This window comes from Cottoperca gobio, chromosome 18 (genome assembly GCF_900634415.1).
Source record: "Cottoperca gobio chromosome 18, fCotGob3.1, whole genome shotgun sequence".
Classification (NCBI taxonomy): Eukaryota; Metazoa; Chordata; class Actinopteri; order Perciformes; family Bovichtidae; genus Cottoperca; species Cottoperca gobio.
The window spans coordinates 1105652-1125711 of record NC_041372.1 but is presented as its reverse complement, the minus strand read 5'-3'; the positions used below and the strand labels follow the sequence as shown (position 1 = coordinate 1125711).

General features: G+C 43.6%; 1 protein-coding gene across 8 annotated transcripts in view; it reads left to right on the top strand.

The window, feature by feature from the left end:
- The window catches only part of LOC115023593 (adhesion G protein-coupled receptor L3), a 187706-nt gene that overhangs the window by 16685 nt on the left and 150961 nt on the right, over positions 1-20060 (top strand). For all 8 annotated transcript variants that reach the window (XM_029454686.1, XM_029454691.1, XM_029454689.1 and 5 more), the window contains one exon: positions 10768-10853. The gene's annotated coding sequence lies outside the window, so the exon portion shown is untranslated. The remainder of the gene's footprint in view (positions 1-10767; positions 10854-20060) is intronic.

The window sequence follows — 20060 nt, the reverse complement described above, 5'->3', positions numbered from 1 at the left end:
TAAGCCAGCTTTGTGTCAAACACAGCTGGAGAGGCCTTTACAATTGCAGCAGAGCGGAAATAATTGGTCCATCGGCTTGGATGCAGCTATGACACACAGGTAATTTGCTAATTTGTGTCTCTCAGCTGGTGTTATCAATGCAGGGAAGATGCTGTTTTTGGAAAGAGGGTGAAATAATGATTTATACTCTCATGTTGCTTTGGTAGAATTGGAAATGAAATGGGATGGACAACTTGTATAGAAGAGGATTTGGCTTTGGTTTGAATTCTGTGCCAATTGCTGCAGTTTCCCAGTGTTTGGTGGTACCTTTAATGGGGAGGACCCATGACTCTTGAAACCTCCAATTAGGTGACTTCATCACATTTCCCTCTGTTGGGTTGGATTTCTCCTGCTGTACATTATCACTGCAAACAAAAAGCACACGCTCATCCAGTGATTGCCACGGGGTAGTTGTCAATAACTTGGCCTTCCATAAAATCAAACTTAGTCCTGCATACGGGATGTTATAACCGTCCCAAGAGAAACCTTTCCCCCTCAATTTAGCCCTCATGACTTTGAGCAGGCCACCTCCAGCTGACTTGGAAATTTGGATTGGAAAGTCTGTCGAAGCCACTTTTAATTATACTGGCAGTAAAGGATGAAACTGAGCAGGAATGAAGTGCTTTTTGTGCATCGATTTTTCTCTGCATCTGTAGATGCACTGGAGAGAGGGAGAGACAATTGTAACCTTCTCTATCGCTGCACTGCAGGCAAAGGGGGGGGCTCCATGTACGGCCCTCTTTTTCCTGCTTTCTTTTTAATATAATGAGAGCATGTACATCAAACCATCCTCCTCATCTAATTAGGAAATTCCATTGAATTGAAAAGGAACTCGGGCTGGTCTGGAAAGAGGCCACATAAGCACTTTACCTTGATAGAGTTTTGATGCTTTCTGTGATCTGTTTTGACATCTGACAAACTTTGGCGAACCTTGGGTGTGGATGTTTGTAACTTGGATGACAAGGTGTGGCTCGTCTTCTGGATGGATCCTTTAAGCTCTTGCTATAGCTCTCCCCTACGGATTTCAGGTGCTGTTTCCAGGGATCTTAAGCTTTTATTTTGGCAGAATGTCACCTCACCTGGGTATTGGGAGAGTGACTGTCACCTTCATTGCCCTCGGGTCCCTGCAGGATCCCTGCCCGACTCGCCTACTCCAGATGACTCTGGACTATAAAAAGATTGGTTACTTTGGAAACCGATGACAGCCTAGCTTTTGTTTGCTTGTTTTCAGATGCTGCTTCCTCCTGTTTTCTCGAGAACTTCCCCTGACCATGTGCTTTGCACAGTCATACCAGCAGATGCGACAATTCGTCATGCATAAGAAACCCCACTCCAGCAGCCATCTGTCTCCTTGTGTCTGTTAGCATGCACTGGCAGTTTGTTTTGGTACCCATTACCCATATACAATTTTAATGGCATGCAAAATATGCTGAACCCATCTCTCGACCTCCGAACCTCACTCTAAAATCTCATTCCCAACCTATACGTGACCCAAGTAACAGAACCCAGAAAACATACGGACTGTCACATATATAGTTTCTGAGGCTGGTGGAAAGGTTTGCCATTTAGTGCCCCGATATACTGTTACCTCCTAACGGGATGGCTGGCAGGGATCAATTATTACGTCCAGTTAAAATGAAATATGACTTCCCCCGACCTCCTTTCAAGATGACCTAACAAAAACAACGTGCCAAACCATAACAGGTAACAAGCAGGGAGGTCCGAGGGATTTCTTCCACTGCTCTGGGAACTGATACCAAATTCAGGAGCCATTTTACCAACTGACGATATGAAAACCAGGGAACATGGTCTGAATTCTTCAAAACATGTTTTTTAAATTCTTGCTTTCCACAAATAGTAGAAAGCAAAACATTTCCCCTAATATTTCCGTTAGAATAATGAAATATTGGGTTTATAGCAAACAGATAATTACTCCACCTAGCATACATTAAGGGTAAACTACTTCCTGTAGGGAGTGCAGGATTATCTAATAGGACATAATTCCTTGGTTAGGGGGATGGAATAGACAGCTGTGTCTCTGCTCTTGTTGTACTGGCTGCTAGCTGCTTCACAGATCCAGGTTCTATTAGTATGCAGCTCTGTTTTCAGTTGAGCATTGAGCACTGGTAACCACAGCACGCTGCTGCTCACCATTATGATTGTTTCTGGTTTCTTCTTCCACCCCACCCCCATCTTGTTTTACCCTCTTGCATAGCAGTCCCCTGTTCAGTTGACTACATTTAACATATCTGGTGAGTGATCTGGGATTCTTTAAGGGTGTAGCGTAAAGGTTATCCATACTTTGTTCTGCACTGCCAGCAAATTCACACATTTTTAATTTCTACACAGCCCTTTCTTGTAACGCTAAGCATAAACACGCCTTCTTCTCTGATGTTGTACGGCCGTGCATTAGTGAGGCCAGCTACTGTTTCTCTTCCCATCCGTTCAGTCACATTTTCTCATTGCAGGTGACCTGATGAGAATCTCTCAGGAAGAATTGAACACGTTCTCTTGGCCTATATTGTAACATTAAAGCAGCCGATTGCCACATGCTATCACATCAGTGCCTGCAATGGAATAATGCAGTGCAGGCTTTCAGTGATAGAAAGATTCCTATCATTCTGTGCCGAGCTTCTACTCTCCTCAGGGCTACGTGTTTAATATGACTCTACAAATGTGATTTAGTGGGAAGATAGCCTTGGGCCTCAGAGGTCGCTGCTGCAGAGACCTCTGGTGTGTAGTATATGGCACCAACGTATGTAGGTGAAGGTTATCTTGTGAATGTTGTGGAGATGCACAAAGCGGAGGAATTCTCCCAATAAAGGCGAGTGCGGAGTTAGTGAACAACCACCAAGGACAGCCAACCAAACTTTTAGAATTTAACAGATTATTTCCCAATTTGCAGCAGTTTCTGTCATCTGTGATAATGTGTTCCTTAGAGCAGACTTGTCCTTCCTTACTGCATATTTCCTGAACGCATTCTCTCACCGAGCATCAAATTCATATGACATGTTTTCCTTCAACTCTCATCCCACCCCTTTCTATATTCATCCTCCATTCAATTACTTTTGGGTTTCAGCAGAGACTCGTTCTATACTATATTGCTCTCCGATGCGTGTTGCTACCGCACAGATTTATGTCTGAGTCTGAAGGATAGCTGTCCAATTTTCTGCATGGATAGCAGCGCCGATGGCATTGTGTGTGTTTTAAAAGCTCTTGTCAGATGTGCATTAAGGATGTATGGAGCACACAGCCATTCAACTCTTCCAGACAGCAGCCATTTCTGTCACATCCATTAGCTTGTGGAGAATCGCAGTGATTTGCTGTGTGTGTGTGTTTGAGAATGTGTGTGTGGGTGGGTGTCTTAGTAGTTCAATTTGTAGTTCCCTCACCCGTTATTAATTTGAGAGATAATAACAAATGTTACCACCTGAATGGTCACTTCGTTCATCCTTGTAAATTGTAAATTAGTCAAAGCAGGTACTTTTGTTTTTGCAGAATAACTGATGGTGAAAAGGGAAAATGTACTTTTCCTCTTTGGCACCTTCCTAAATATAAAACAGACTGTAGCTTTATTGTAGGGTGTAGCATATGACTCATAATCACTTATTCTCACTACTGCTCGCTGCTATTCTCAGCATTTCACCTTTTAAGACCTATAGTTCCACATTAAACCCACTTTTAGCCTCACTAGTCAAAGTTATCTGTGCACAATCTGTCTCGTCTAAAAACTCTAGATAACCTGATTCTGTCACATAGCAGTAGACCGCTCCGCAGCATGGGGTCACACGGCCCCTCACTGTGTTGATGCAGTAATAGTTATGTCTTGCTTTGTAGTCGCAGTGAAAGGTTGATGTGCCCCCAGCTGACTGCCCCCTCCTCACAGGGGTCCTGCGATATCTCGGTTGTCTCCTTCCAGGCCTGAATGGGCACATTGTGCTGCTGCTCTGCAGACCACTAGGTCCTCCACACACACCTGTCAAGCCATGTCCTTGGCGCCTTGGGTGCTGAGACACTCCAGAGCCCCCCTGCTGCACACATGGTTATTGAACCCTTGCACACCCTACACACACACACACACACACACACACACACACACACACACACACACACACACACACACACACACACACACACACACACCTAAAAGCAGTCCTATATGAACAAATAAACACATGTGGTTATGCAGACCTATGTTCAGACACAGAGACATGCACAATTGATTCCACATAAACACAGAGCATGTTTACATTCAACACACACTCAAAGACTTGACTTTATTGGAAACACACACTCTCTCCCCTTGACTATGCCAAGGTTATATTCAGTGTGCAGGTCGGCCTTAGAATTCAGAAAGGGTCAAATTCCATATTTGGGAGGGGGGGGGGGGGGGGGGCGAGGGCACAGAAGGTTGGTTGGGGCACAGGCTTGCACATGGAAACAGGATTCAGAAGTAAACTACCTGTAACTGGATCCGCTGCTTCAATCAGTTGCAGGTTTTCTGTTGTAGAGTTGAGAGGACCCGCTGAGGGAACGTGAGGTTTACATTAGTGCTGCAACTATTCTTATATTCTGTCATTATAGAGCGCAAACTATTTGTTAATTACACAAATTAATGGACATTTATGGCAACAATTTTGATAAATAATTCTTGAAGTAATCTTTCTAGAAATGCTAAAAAGTCTTTAAAGCTTAAAGGTGAATATTTACTGGTTTTCTTCTGTTTCTACAATTAATCTTTGGGTTTTTAACCATTAGTGACACAAAACAAGAGTGATAAAATATAAGTTGTCATTATTTTATTACATTTCATAGATCAACTCATTATTTAAAATAATTTGCACTTTAGTGAATTAGTTAGAAACTTGCATTTGTTCCTATTTGCTTTATTGGATGATGAAGAATAAAGAAATATTTATTTGCGCATGACATATTCTTCGAGCTCTCGTGACCCATCGCAGGTAATCCTCTGTTCTGATGTCTTGCAGCACTCATTTCTAAGTACATCCTCTCCGCCTCCCTCAGCGTGTCTCCTCGGCCTTGACCAGTAACTCTCCACGGAACAAATGTGCTTCTCCGTGTGGCGCTATCATCACAGAAAAATGCTAAATGGCTCATTGTAAATGCACATGACGTGCACCCTCGTGAAGGACCTATGGTGTCAAGTCCCACTAGTGTCACCCGTACAATTTTCCCCTCTATTGACTTTTATGTTCTGCTGCAAGGTTGGTCATCGTGGTGGGAATATGTATGTAATCCAAATAAAGTCGAGCCAGATTATCATAATGATATTGCCCTGCTTGGGTAAACCGCTCCCATGTGAGTGTGTAGCGTCTGACGGCTTGTTTTCGACAAAACATTTCATGCATTTAGTTTTGGCGGCTTGGACATGAAGCCTAAAGATTCGACTGAGCCCCCGATTTCCAGGTGAGATCATGTGATAACGCAAATCTCGTCTTGGCTTTAGAAGCAATCTCGTGCTCGAGGACGACGACAAAAACATGATATTTACATAAATATTCAAACGCGTGAGCTTGAATACGCCAAGCGATGACAAATTGTGTGCCACTCCGGCTGAATGCATCACTCTGCAGGCTGTGTGTGTGTGTTCTCCATCGTCCTCATGTTTCCACAGACAAATGGACTCCAACATGAATACACCCAGCGTACAGTACAAAGTAAGATCCCATTAAGGCCAATTAGGGTATAAGGAAGTCTCGGGGGTGAGGGCCGCAGCGGTGTTGTACGTCCCTTATCGCCTATTCTCATTGGTATGCCAACACGGTGTGAGAGAGATGGGGACTCTGGGAAACATGGAGTTAATGTTGGCGACGTGGGGAGAAAGAATCCACGACACAAGACGAGGAGGCAGAGAATTAGAGTGAGACTAAAGAATGAGGAAGGATAATGTAAGTATACATTATCCTCCTGCAGTTGCCAGCAACCCCAGTCTATTGTTATCTGCTTCCCTGCATTTAATGTGACCCTTGGGGGTAGGGATGCTGCCCATGCATTATAAATGCTGCCCATTGACTTCGCTTGGTAAGCTTCCCCTCCCTTTGAGTGAGCAGGCCCTGACTGGCTTTGATTACTTAACTGGTAATAGCGGTGCAATGTAATTTGTGTTGGATTTCCATTTCCTGAACGGAGGGCTTGTTGGTATTTCACACTTTGATGCGGTGATGAATTGTTCTCATTGGCCTTTACCTCCTCGCAGTGGAATAGTAAATACATGCAGACGATTCCTCGCAGGGTGTAACGCTTACATTTGCTGAAAGTTATGGTTTGTTATAGTAGAAGTAGCAGTTTACCTGAGGGTGCAAACACAATCTTTATGAAGCCGGGTATTTCTCTCCGAGAGCAACTCATTTGGAAGTCTGTATAATCTACGAAGGACTCGAATAAGCAGTAATCCTGCGTGTTGTGTACTCCTCACAGGAGTATGTAGGTTACTATGTAGGTTACTGAAGCGAGGCCGACTCCACTTGTAAAATATTGCACAGTTTCAATACAGTTTCTGTTCATTAGCCATATCTCCTTTGCCTCTGACCTCAGCATGCACAGGCCGGCTTGTCGGTTACAGTGTCACAACCACAGGGTCGTTTAATTCAGAGCGCTGCTCTGCCGATTAGAGCTTTTGTTGTGAGCAGCCGTGACTACTGTAACGCGGGTGTTTGGGTCAGCGATGGGCACAATAGCTTAGTTACTCTCGCTGACTTCCTCCCTTTTGCCTCTCCCTCTCTTTCTCAGCACATTTTCCACTTGGCTGATAAAATAAGCCACTCTTTGATGAGCTTTCGGCGGGCCACAGTGCTGTGCCTCAGTAAATGCTTCTATAGAGACACACCACGGGCTGTCGACTTGGATCAGTCATACAGCGGCTACATGCATCCACTGCTTCCTCGTTTGTTCTTTTGTCTCCTGGTGGCAGGTTTTTCGACACACAACGATAAGCTGCCGCTGAAGCTGCTAATGTATTTCAAGAATGCCCAACAACTATGCAACTTTTTGGCCTCGACGCGGGAAAAGCATTGTTAGTCCTGCCCTGTTTCTCTCGGGCAAATTCATGCTTCTGTACTTTTCATCATGATTACCTTGAAGCACATGAAGCCTGGGGCGGTGAGGTAACCAACAGCTGCAGAGCCAACGCAGGAGCAGACGGAGAGTGCAGCAAATAAAACCCATGATGGTGTTTGCATCATGTCGGCTGCACAATAACGCTGTTGAATATACATAAGGATATTGCTAATAAATAAATAAACAGTTATTAAAGCGAACTCAGTTGATGCTCAAATACAACAAATTGCTTTTTTAATTTAAAAATGAAAAGAAATGATTAAATAATTACGTAATTAACATTCTTTCATTGAACAAATTGAACACTAAAGGCACCAGAACGATGGTAATATTTTCAAGTGCAGTTTTCTTCTGGTGATCTCTTTCAAATAACAAAAACATCTCCGAGTGCAACAATGTCGTCTTTTGCAGGTCGTTTATCGTGCGGCATCACGATATATTGCGCAGCCTCTCACATCTTATTCAGCCGTTCTGTTTCCATTTTTCTCCATTCGTCCCCGTTTACCTTTTTAATGTGAGAAGCAGCTGCATTAAGTTTTTAATTTGAATGAATGAGAAAAGGTCTAAAATATTCCACTCTGTATTTCTCATTGTCTGGTTTTTCTTCAGGAGTGCTTTGTCGCCGTGAGGCTTGTGCTCATTTTCTTTTACCTCTTAGTAGAAAAACCCGCCTTTTGTACGCTTTTGTTCAGGTGTGTAATTGCTTGTTCAGATTAAGTGCATTTCACTGCATTCAAGTGTTAATATGAAAGACATCACAGCTACAGAATCTTTGAATTCAAACAGTTCGTCATCAACAGAGACTTTTTACCACCGACTACCGCTTCTAGCAGTGTCAGAGACACGGTGCACATGTGACCACGCTCGGTGACATCAGCACGCCGGGACACAATGAATCACTTTTGGGCTGTGAAATCAAGTTTAGGTGCAAGTTCATGGAAGTGAGTCAGCCTGAGTTTCATCACTTTGCATCACTGTAGTTGTCATCACTGCGACGCCACATGTGATGGAGAGGGCCGGAGGCAGCTGTTTGTGTGTTCATGCCATAAAGTTACTAAGCACACTTCCTCCCTTTTGAGTTGTGTGTTTCTGCAAAGAATCATTCACTCGCAGACATGGAGTGGCTGGAGACCTTCACACACTTTGTGCTCGATGTAAAACTCCCAGCAGCCTTCAACATGAACACTTTATGACATGTTTGGTTCCAACCAGATGTTTTAATACAAATAGTTGTTTATATATATCCATAAATGGCGATTGTTCTATTAAAACAAATGAGGTGATCACCTCTTTTGGTGAAAGAGCTAGTGGGTAACTTACACTTTTAGACATACGTTAGCTTAGTATATAACCACACAGCTCTACAGCTGCAAATATAACGCCCTTTTAAAAACCACAATTATAATATAATATTTGTGAGTAATGCCAAATACTCTTCTAATATATAGAAAACAAGGAAATTCATTCTATTATTACTTTTGCTTTGTGCACTCGTATACTTCTTTAATACTATGCACACTATAAACACAGGCCTGTAGTTGAATTCATCACATTGTCAATGGCCTTTGCAGTATTGCTCAGTTGCAGTGGAACCAAAGTCCTGCAACAGAACTGTGGATCTTTTTGCTGTGAGAGTAAGATTGCCTTGAGTGTCTGGAACTGCCTCGTCTACATTTCTCTGGCCCAAAACCCCTTTGAAGTTATTTTGGAAGCTTCAGTTCTCATCGACTGCCACAACTTAAACACAAGTGATTATAAGAAGAGAGCAGGTTTGAGTTTAGCTCTGAGAGGAGCGGTGCAGAGCGGGTTTCATAAGAGATAAAGATGTAGAAAATACAGAAGTGCTGTAAAGTAGGTCTGGATGAAAAGAGGTGCCAGCTGATGACGAAAGAGAAAATGTAGAACTTTAAACTATCCAGAATACCGTTTCTATGTTCTGTGAACTCCGTCTCCTTCAGTGCAACAGTTTGCAGTTTTGGGATTGTTGGGATTGTTGCAATATGGTGCGATTGTGTTCTTTCCAAACACTCCTGCTAAATGACTGGCAGATGCTCCGTTGACCAAACTCGTTTCAGCGGTTCGTCTGAAGCGACCTTTTGGCTTCTGCTTCTCTGCCAAAGTTTCAAATTTGATCAGACATAATGAACAGCAGATTTGATGGAGCCCGGCCGCAGCACTTGTTTGGTAGCCAAGATTGGTCGGCCATTGTGCGCAGATGATATTTAGAAGTTTGGCAATATAATTGAGATTTTGTTTTTGTTGGCTTTTGTAGCGTCTCTGAATAAGTGTGTTTTGTGATCACAGACGCACAAAATCAAACCTGACAGACTGAAGGCTTTATGATGTATGAGTCATTATGGATGTATAGGCATATTTAAAGCATAGGCCGGGTGCTATTAAAAGATATGTTGACAGACAACCCAAATAAAAAAGTATGTTTTAATACCGTGTAATCCAATATCTGCTTAATTTGCATCGTAAACACAGTACTACTGATTAATTATTTGAATTCTTATTATTCCTGACCCTAACCTGCTCTACTGACGCCTCTATTACAAAAGCTTTGGTGCTCATCACTTTGCCGGGTGAGATTTAATTATTAATATGTTAACAGAGTTTGCATCACAATGAAAGACAGAAAGGCGTTTTTCACCACTGAAGGTGAAGAAGAAATGTGCTTTTCAATTTCACTGAATGCAATGTGAATGTACGTCTGTGAAACCGCTCATTAATTCGTCTGTAATTAAGCCTCGCCACTTCACCTGTGCACAATGGTATCGGAGCAGCAGAGGTTTATGTTGAATATGATGATGAGTGTGAGGAGTAGTGGACGTGACGACTGACAGAGAGAAAGTGGCACATACAAAAGATGGATTGATAGAAAGGCTAAGAGGCAGAGCAGGAGAGCAGAATGTGTGCGAGGGACAACGAGGCAGCGCAAAAGGTGACTGGGGGAGGCAGTCATCAAAATGCTAATGTTGTATGGGATATTTACTGCAGAGTGTTAATGCAGTTTAAAACAGGCTCTTTGTCCTGCAGCCCATCACCAGGCCCCTGTTGGGCCCTAATAAATCAGACATTAAAAGCTGATGTGACCTGAATAGCACTTCATACAGCGGCAATCCGGCTCTATCACCACTGTGGGAACCAGACAGCAGCTGAAAAATGTATGATGATGCCGCTTAATAATGGTCGACGCAGAAGAGACTCAAATATAGAGTTTGTGTGTGATGGCACTGTGATCACGTCATTATTTCTTAGAGCTTTTCAAAGTAAATCTCTGTCATGGTTGTGCACAGGGCTATTAAAGGTGAAGTCATGTTGGCAGACGTTGGACTGTTTAATTATTGTTGCCATTGGTGGTGAAGGATCTGGAAACAATACATAAGTGGGATTATTATATATTGCAACTGCGATATGCTTCATGATATTGATCATTTTAGCTTAATTTTTCTGTACGAAACAATACATTTGTCCTAAGTTTGATATTACTTATATTACACTAATATTACTTAACTCAAAGTGGCATTTGAACAATTATTGCACTTTGCATTTACACTGGTCCACATTGTGATTCTGATACCATTCTGATATAATGGTTTTTTTTCCGGACGCCACACTAACCTGCTTCCTCTCCTTGTCTCCTCGCAGGACCGAGCATGCTTTCACTCTCTGGAATGTGATATTGAGGATCTGTGAGGAGAACACTGAAGAACCACACTCCGCCTTGCACCAAGGTATTGTACAAAGTTTTCTCTGTCTCTCTGACGGCATCAGAGCTGAACTCATTACATGTCATGTTACATGTCATGAATACGCATGTGGGCCAATCAGGCGTGTGCTTTGCGTGCAGGATGTTTATGAAACTGATTCATGATCTGTGGGCATCACTGGTAAGCCTTTAATTTGTGCCGCCGGCGACGAGGAGCGCTTTTGGTCGGTAACATGGGTAACCACCGCGCGTGTTTGGATTTCACTCCCTGATGCAAATGATGTTTTCAGTGTAATCATGCAAAAGCACAGCTGACTTCCATTTCTGTAAACCTAGAGCCTCCTGCTCCCTGCACGCCCCCCTCCACCCAATAACACCAACACCTCCACACACACACATTTATCTCTCTGTTTGTCATTGTTGTCTTCTACAACCCTGTGTTTGCTCTCTGCTTCTGCCACTTATCTTCTTTCCCTTCGCTCGCTCACTTGTAATGCAGCTGAAGCCCCCCCCCCCCCTCCTCCCATCGATACACACACACACACTTCCCTCCACCACCTCCCCTCCCCCTCCACACTGAATGGAGCCACTAGCCTCGCTGCCTCCTGTGGTGAGCCTGGATTGAATTCAATTAGGGAGATTGTTCGCCCTCCAGAGTTTACTGGTGCCGCCCCCCCCCCCCTCCCTCTCTCATACACACCCTGCTACATCCATCTGACCAGTTTCTCCGTCATTTGTCTCAGTATAGCCTACTTTCCTCTTTTCCTAACAACTTCCTTGCGGCAGTGCAGATTTTTCCGTGCTTACAATGTTTACCTTGCTTGTGGAGCCGCTGTTGATGTTATTTTACGACATTGTATACAACAAGATGGAGGCATAAAACTTTACGCTGTGGGACAATGTGTCGTCTCAGCTTTTTTGACGAGGCGTCGGGTGCTCGTATTCTCCGTGTGATCAGACGAGAGATTTCACAGGAGAATAATTGGAACTATATTCAAACTCAATCCCAGAAACTACACACACATTCCAGTGTGTGTGTGTGTGTGTGTGTGTGTGGAATTAATTTCCCAGTTCGCTCGCATATCCCACACAATAGAGAGGACAGTAAATGTTGCTGACTTGGGGGTAATGGTCACATTAGTTGCAAGGTGAAAATAGAATTGTGCTGTCATTTGAAGAACATTGAGAGCAGCGGGCGATAGCTGCGCGTGTCGCTGGCTCGTGCTTGTTCCATATGCAGAGTGAATCTGGTACAGACATAATGGCCGCGCTCTCTTTCTGTGCAGAAACACCCGCTGCGTTCCTCCAGATGTCACGCTGTGTGACTCTGTACTGGTGCTTCTCAGAAATCAGATACTGTATTAGTGTAGAAAGATGTCAAATGAATTAAAAGCTCGAGATCGCTTTGATGATAAATACCTTAATGCGCCCCAGCATGGAATTTCAACCTTCATTTGATGCACCTTCTTTTCCTAATTCGTGGTCACATTGGATTACGTCTAAGACACTTCAGGGAGATCTTTCTTGGGCTACGGAAGCCAAAGATATCTGGATGTTTAGTGATGATTCTCCAGATCAAGAGGCAGTAAGAGACATTATTTAGGCAAAGAGTTTCTTTAATATCCAGAAAGCTGCCCCTTGTTGGAGTGCATGAACCTCGGCACCTCCTACAAATGCTTTGCATACCCAACATGGTTGCCCATAGCATCAGCCATTCAAGTTAGTTTGACCATAATGTCCTGTGATTGCATTAGTTTTGGTTCTGTTATCTTAAAGCCCTGCACTTTGTTTTCGTAGTGCGATCCTGCCGGGAAGGATGCAAAGCAGGTCATTTGAATGGAAAGGGAGTGAAATCCTTTTGGCTGATGTCGGCAGTGTTCTTGAATCGGAGGTAGTTGACTTTGTCTTTTGTTGTTGTGTCCTGTTACCCGGGCGACTACGGGAAGCACCAAAGCAGCCTGGCTGGACGACAGAGCACCGGACAGAGCATCCAAACCCTCTAAATTACCAAATTATTTAAACGGCACACATCGCTGATCACGACAGATTTGTTGACCCTCAGACATGTTTGTGGGGAGTTCATGTGCGAACGCTCCTGCAGCTGCTCTGAAAGGTCTCTTAGTCGTCCTCACTCATACACTCGTAAACTAAATTACTACATTATCAGAATATTGTGGATTTTAACCTGAATTTACATTCATTTATGTGTGAGAATCATTAAAGAGTATTTGTGTATTTGCCTGTTTTGTAATAAATGAACGCCACACAGGACAATCATTTCAAGCCGACTGTAGCTTAATTAATCACAGTGTTGTATTGATTTGAGTGTGTGTGGTTGTCATGCACATGTCAGCTGGCAAGTGTATATGTGCATTAAATGAGCATGTACGTCTGCTAAATGATCTGTGCATTCCCCCCCCCACGCTCCGCCTCTTCCAATACAATATTCATGTCTTCAGTGACCCTTCATCGCTCGCTTTGACTGCATTATCATGATAAAATGAAATCTTGCACATTGGAATATTAATATAATAATATTCAGTCCTTGGATGGTTTTCACACATGCACACAACTGTAACAACCGTTCAGCTGCAGTTAAGTTCAAGAGTTAAGAGAGGGTAAAGGGGAAATTAACCTTTTCTTTATTTGTTTGTTCAATATGTAACAACATCTTGTTTATTTAATGTATTCAAAGGGGGGGGGGGGAGCAATGAACAATGAAGCCCAGCCAAGAAATACTCCGGCACAGAATCGCCTGTAAAAGATTATTCTTACACTTAAGCAAACCATCACTACGAACACATGTATTCGTGAGTTGTGCTGGGAGATGGGGGGGGGGGGGGGTTGTTAGCTTTGGACATAGCTATGCTAAGCTAAACAAACTTTGGCTGTAACATATTTAACGGACAGGAGGGACAATGTTATTCCTTTAATAACTATGGTCTAGTGGAGTGATCTCTGGAAAAACACTTTTGTTTCTACGTGTAGAAGTTTTTCTCTCACACACGTTCTGTATTTAATCAGACCGTCTCCATGAGATTAAGATCTGTTTTCTAAGAGATACTTGAGAGCAAGAAAACATTCACAAGAACAAAACAGAAATAACATAATAAACAAGGAACAGAAATACCAGATAACTAGAATCACTCAGAGCGGATCTCATTTCTTGAGTCGGGACTTCGAGGTGTTCATGAGCTTTAAGTCGTGAAGTGGAAACAACACAGACGCTACAAAGAAGATGTTGTATGGTGTTGCTCAGAGCGTTTAAGCGACACGTTGACATCTGTTTCACACTCGAGGGGGCATTCACGTGAATTTTCACAGTTGGGAACTAATATTTCCGATTATTTCGACACTACATGAATACAGCACAAATGTCTCACAATGTTAACTGGAGTGAATCATAGTTTGTGTATCCGCCCCGTTATTCTTATCCGCTCCAACATTGAATGAGTTCTTCCTTGGCCCGTGCTGCACCCTTCCACCAAGTGTCATGGAGTCTGTGGCCGTAGTTCTTCTGTGATCCTGCTGACGGACAGACAAACCCAGCCGAAGACGCAGCCTTCTTTAGTTTGAGGGCAGCTTGCAGTTCGTTCCATTTAAAAGGTGCAAAGTACCTGAAACCAGTTCTGCATACATTAGTGTGCAGGTGAGGTGCATCTAAGGTTATGTAGTTCCTGGATCGGGTACTGTAGTTACCAGATTTAAGAGAGAGAAGAGATGTGAAGCATAACATTGTTATTTCACATCCTCAGTCCCAGAGGGCGATGCAGGTGAACGCTTCACGTGTCTTGATTGGTCGAGGTGAGTCCCTTCGACAATGCTGTCCCCCCAAAAGTGTGACAGAGATTACGGTCAATTTGGATGGAGCTATTTCGGTATGAGAAGGGGTTACTGGGATGTTAGCACAAGTGTCTTGTCATGTGCCCGGCTGCTCTCCTGATACCTGCCCTGACAGTTTGGGTGTCTCAATAAAACAACACCCTTGACAGCACGCTCACACGGCAGCTCGGTAGTCTCTCTCCATCATCTTCTGCCAAGCCTTCCTCTCCTTCTCTCCCCCTCGTGTCTTTCTATCGCCCTTCCCTCCTCACCCTGACCATTTATGCCAACGTAAACGAACAGGACGATCTGTTGATGGCGATTAAATTCAAGCGCCGCTTGCACCTCTGGGGCTACACTGATATCATCGGACATGACAGACGAATCCAAAGCAGCAATGGCCCTAATTTGAAAGACACCAATGTTATGTGAGTTCAAAGACATTGTGTTAGAGATATGGTAAGAGGATGCTGAAGTCAGTATTTGCAGCCACACGCTGGTTTGGTGGAAGCTGTTGAAATGTATCCCGTCCTGAGAGATGCCCACTAACGTGAAGAGTTTTTCCTCTTTGGTTCTTGTAGCACTGAGTCTCTCTTGAACTTCGTCTGCACCCTGTCCAAGGCTTCAGCTGCAGCAAGGTGTGCGGCTCTAATCAGCTCTGTTTGATGTGCGGAGGCAGCAGGCTTCACACAGGAACCAAGATCTCTTAGGACATTAAGGGTAGAGGAGCGGGAGGGGAGGAAGAGATTACTGCCGCTCTTTTTTTTATAGAGGATCACTCCATCTTGTCCTTTTTAGCTCACTCATTAGTTCTCGCTTCCCCTCGGACGGCGGTTCTCTCTTTCTGTCTCTCATCAAGACCAAGGCCTCTTCCCTCACTTTGGCGAGGAACCTGTCGGGCTATCAGTTAACCAAATATCTGAAATATGATTCAGAAGACACTTGTGTGGTCAGAGCTCCTCCCGTTCTGGCAGGTATGGAAAAAACTGAGCCCAGGAGAGGAAATGGAGACAGATGAATAATGATTGCACATGCTTTCCTTTGTTGTCAGTGGAGGCTCTGAAGCCCATGACATGCCTTTTCTCCATTTTCCTCCGCCAATTCACTCCATTTCCTCCCTCCCTTTGGCGAGTACCTGGGAAATCAGACATCCCTCTGTGCCCGTCAAAAAATAACCAACACTCTGCCAGTCTGAGACTGGCTGTCGGGGGAGTTCGCCGCCTGACAACCGGCGTACACGCTGAGGTAATCAGAAGTTGTCAAACGTGAAGTGTCCTCTGCTACGACTGAGTGTGTGCTCTGCGTTTGCCTGCAACGTCCCAGCTTTGGCTACAGTGTAGGTGTACTAATGGCCTCTTTATCAACAGGGATCATTGAATAACGCCCTGCGACTGCATATTTGGCAGCAAAATTGTTGTTTAGCAGAGAAAAATGGAGACGCAGATAGATAATAGGTGCTTGTTGTCACTGCCAGCCTCCGAGCCAAACCAGTCGTGTGATGGAGCACTTTCATACACCTTCATGACCTCTTGTGATTATACATCATTTTCAAGTACATTGGCCGCTGTTCCTTTTACATATTCCCAATTGGTTTATAAAAATTGAATTTGCATATTTGCTCTCCATATGTATGGCCTGCTCCTTAGGCCCCTCTGAGGGGAAGCGTCTGTCTTATAAAAACACAACCAGAGAAATTATTGATTTGCATCTGTTTATCTGGGATGAAGCAGCCGAGCACCTCCCTGCTGTCGGCCCCGCGGTCTGCGTGTGCGGATCCCAAAGGTGCCATCACACCCGTCTGTCCTTTTTACGGTGGCTCTAAACCGCGGACAGGGGATGCAATCTGTTTCCACCCTCCCTTGAATTTTATTTACAGCCCCAGCCTGGCAATAAAGACTCAAATTTATGACTTACTTTTTAATTAGAAATAATGTGTTGTAGAGTTTAAGTGATGGATGGTTTAATCAATATATAGACTGCGGCTGGCCCCGTGATGAACGTGGCTATTGACAGCGTAGCAGAGTAGCCTAACTTAACACTTTGTCTTTCAAAGAAATATGTCGTGTTTTGTTTCGCGATGGAAACTTTCTCATTCTTTCTCCTTCCACTTTACTGTCTCCTACTACTCCGTCAACACTTTCTCTCCATGTTTTCTCTCCCGTCACATTGTATTTAGCCAATTATTTTACCTCCGTCAAATCCCATTGTTTAGTTTGCCACATTTGCTAAGCTTTAAATGAAATAAGGTGGATTCTGGTGAATGCTATCTGACAAGCTGGGGAAATGTAATTCTCAAATAGGTAGAGATTTTTTTTTAAATGGCTAAAGCAAATTCTCTTTTCCTCAGGTTAGAGTGAGCAGAAAGGGTTTTCAAGTAGAATAATTAAATAGGAATCAAGTCAATGGGATTTGTTCCTGGCGCTGTGCATGATTGCGGAATATACACCGGGGATGGATTTATGGCACTTGACAACTGAAGTTCAAATTTGTCACTTGTGGCTTATTGTGAAGTGTTCAAACAGGAATATGCGGGACTCATTGTGGCTTTTCATTTAGCAGACAATACCAAGCAACGATCAGACATGGAACGTTTCATTTTGTGCAGACTCATTTTAGCACGGACCCTAAGGTTGTGGTGGTCTGAAAGAAAAGTAGGAGATTCTGTTTTGTGTGAAATGAGCTACAATTATTGTTTGTTTCTTAGATTCTTTTAAATAGATTTATTCTATAAAATGGCAGAAAATAGGGAAGATTTCCTACAAATTTCCTTGTATGTACTTTCCAAGCTTAAATCAGGAAATTTTTGCTAGATACCTGACATAAAGGATTTATCAATTATCACCTGTTTCAAATGTTTTCAGGTCAATAAACGGTAATTATCAGCTCTGCATCCACCAGGAGGCCAGAAGGTGCAAATCCAACGTTTATGAAAGACTCGCAGTTTCCTTATGTACGTTACGTTAGGTTTAGGTGCCAACACTTTGCAGTTAGGTTCAGGAAAAACATCCCGTTTGGGTTTAAATATATTATTCAGACTCTAGTCATAGTTAATAAAGTTAATAATTACAATGACTTCCTTCACTGTCGCAAAGTATCGTGCTGCTCGATCCAGACCACCTACCTCAAAGAGATCCCTGATAGACGGCATGATCTCATCCACACACACACACACACACACACACACACACACACACACACACACACACACACACACACACACACACACACACATAATATCACCTGTCCTCTAAGACCGACCACAATACGTTTCTTTCTCATTGATTACTGTTGCGTTCACTGCCCAGGGCAGGTAGAGGCCTTCGTAATGACTTTCTGCTTTGTTTTCATGAATGACATGGATCCCATGCTATGTAGCTCGTCCCTCTGGTCAATGGTTAATTGTTCTGCGGCAATTCAAAGCATCCGGGCTCTGTTGCAACTGACCGCACTCCTGTAGATCTTGACCTGGGTATGTTTTCTTCACCCCCCTTCAGCCTCATTTCCACTCGTCTCTCCATTCCCTCAGTCTGCTGGCATGTCTTAGCTTATCTGCCTCCTTTGTGCAACCTAAGCTTGTAGATAAGCAGTATATTGGGCCGGGTTACTCATGTCTGTCTTGTTCATTCATCAGAATCCTCTAATTCCCCCCAGAAACCTATTTCCCAGACTGCAGGTGGCCCGTGTTGTAACACAGAGGGCACGCCTGATCTCTCCTAAGCAAACATAGACATTTAGTCAGCATTGCTGCTTTTGTACTCCCAACCAATGCCGGTAATGCCCCAATATGTATGTGCACTGCGAGTGTACACATGACTAATCTCAGAGACGGTGTAAAAACATGCCACTGATAGGTATGCAGCTTTAGCTGAGATTAGCTACGAAGTCGGGAATTTGCGGCCTCCTTACTCCTGACAGAGAGGTGGCACACACCAAACAAACACAATGCTCCAGGATCTTTAACAGTGGTTACCCATAAGCCCCAAAGTCCACAGGTGTTTCCAGTTGGGACTTGAAAACGTGTATCCTCCTGCAGTCTTGCCTTTCTCTTACAATGACCCAGTTCTTTCAATTCCACGACACACGGAACAGTAATGTTGGAGGGAAGGAGCGCTGCAAACCTGAGTAAGAGTAATACCCTGAGACTCCGGCTGGTCCTGTTCACCGGTGAGGGTCACTGCCGACCATGAACTGTGTTCTGGGCAGTTAATTAGGAATTAGAACATGGCGTGACCCTCAGGATGTTCTCCATGGTTGGAATAATGAATACCTGGAAATGGCAAGGAGCAAGAGCGGGGAAAGAAATCATTTGGCTTGTGCACAAGTCATTCCATTAAGACTTTTCAACTTCTTTGGCCTTTATAATTACATACCAGCATTTCTTCTCCAATTCCTGCCGGTCTTTCAACATGAAAGTCACATTTCCTTCTATCATTTTGAGCAATTTAAGGGCATGAGGTAGTGTTCTCCAGCTGGGTAAATTAAATTCCCGTTCGACATGTGAGATATGGAATAATGCAGTTAGAGATTCACTGAAATGTATGAAGCACAGATTTGAATGAATACAATCCTTCCCAGTGCCAACACAATCATTTGCAAACTAATTTAACTCCCTTCACTCTTCACATTAATTGGATTGCTGTAATATAATCATTTCTCCTGGTTTTTTGGCACCATTCTTCATTTTATTATGAATTTATCGTCGCCTATTGGAGGAAAAGCTCAGCTCTATATTGTTTAGTATCGAGCATGAAAAAACATTTCTTATTGTCACACAGCTATTTCAAATATCTAAGTGGAACAGAAGTAAAGTCGAGGTAAAAATACGATTTTAGAAAAGTATGACGGGATAATAAAAAAAAAAATATTTTGTGGATTTAATCTGTGTTGCCTGGTTACATCTAGCGTTTGTGTTGTCGAAACAGAAATCGTGCTGTTTGTGTACTCGGAGAGGAATCTAGCGCAGGTGGGGAGCGTAGGCTAAAAATACACACCCTATTACATAAACATTCGCTCCTCAAAAAAAAACAAAATCCAATTTAAGCTATAATTCTCATATTGCTTTTCTGGTGCAGCTGCTGCGTTGATGTGCGGTGACAGCGATTTAAAGATCTGCCCATGTATGAGGCCCAGTTGTGCTCCTGTCTGCCGTATCATAATCATCTGGCCCGATGCCTTGATTCCAACTGTCGAATTGTTCCACCCTGAGAGGGAGAGAGCGATGCATCTGCTCACAGGCCACATTATTTCATCAACTGCATGTGCAGGTCACAGTGCAGTGCAGAAGGTGGTGTTTCCTCCCCCCTCTGTCTGCTGGCAGTGAGTACGCCCCAGTACACACACTCCCTAGATGCAGTCTGGCAGGCCGAGTGAATCATCTTCCCTTCACAGGTGGGGAAAATACAACAGCGGG